This window comes from Triticum aestivum, chromosome 2D, assembly GCF_018294505.1.
Source record: "Triticum aestivum cultivar Chinese Spring chromosome 2D, IWGSC CS RefSeq v2.1, whole genome shotgun sequence".
NCBI lineage: Eukaryota > Viridiplantae > Streptophyta > Magnoliopsida > Poales > Poaceae > Triticum > Triticum aestivum.
In genome coordinates this window covers 294,362,277-294,363,006 of record NC_057799.1, presented here as the reverse complement: position 1 = coordinate 294,363,006, position 730 = coordinate 294,362,277, and the positions used below count along the sequence as shown (strand labels likewise).

Genomic DNA, 730 nt, shown 5'->3' with positions numbered 1-730 from the left:
GCTGGTAGAGCAGAGGACTGAAAATCCTCTTTAGTTTCACGCATGGGACACTAAATCCCAATTGCGCTAGCTCTGTGGTTCGATTCTATAACAGAACGAACAATGAATGAATGTGGGCAGTCAACCAGGTAAGCCTGTGCCCAGGAAAGAAAGGACTAGGGAGGGATTGAGAGAAGCTTTCACAGTGGAAAATGAAAAAAAGCATATCGTTCTTAGAAATTGTGGAATTTGGCTCAGTTAGAGCTATGGTTTAGCATCAAGAGGGAAGTTTTGTAAAAGCAACAGGAAGAATTGCTCAGATACCCGTGAGCGTATATAACTTGGGTCATGTTATAAATGCTCTGGCTAAACCTATTGATGGGAGAGGCGAAATTGTAGACAAGGTGTAGCGCAGTCTGGTCAGCGCATCTGTTTTGGGTACAAAGGGACATAGGTTCGAATCCTGTCACCTTGATGTGGTATTCACACAATGGGCCCGAAGTGCAAAGCCCTGTAGCCTATACGCGGTCGGGAAGGCAGGCGAAAAGCGCGCACAAAAGAAAAAGAAAGCTAAAAAGCTTATTTTGCAATCCATTATCTTTGGTATTCTTCTATATTTAGATCATATTATATAGCAATTTCATAGGTTTTATTTACATACCTCAGTCATGTTATTTGTCTAGCCTTCAATCAGAATAGCCTCTCCACCGGTTTCGAAGATTCTTTCGACATCAATGTGCTTTCGGAATCT

The 730-nt window shown here is 42.2% G+C and overlaps 1 non-coding gene across 1 annotated transcript; it reads left to right on the top strand.

The window, feature by feature from the left end:
* The first annotated feature begins 379 nt into the window (after positions 1 to 379).
* TRNAP-UGG (transfer RNA proline (anticodon UGG)) lies at positions 380 to 454 on the top strand. The gene has a single exon. It is a non-coding gene; the product is annotated as a tRNA-Pro (tRNA).
* The last annotated feature ends 276 nt before the right edge of the window (positions 455 to 730 follow it).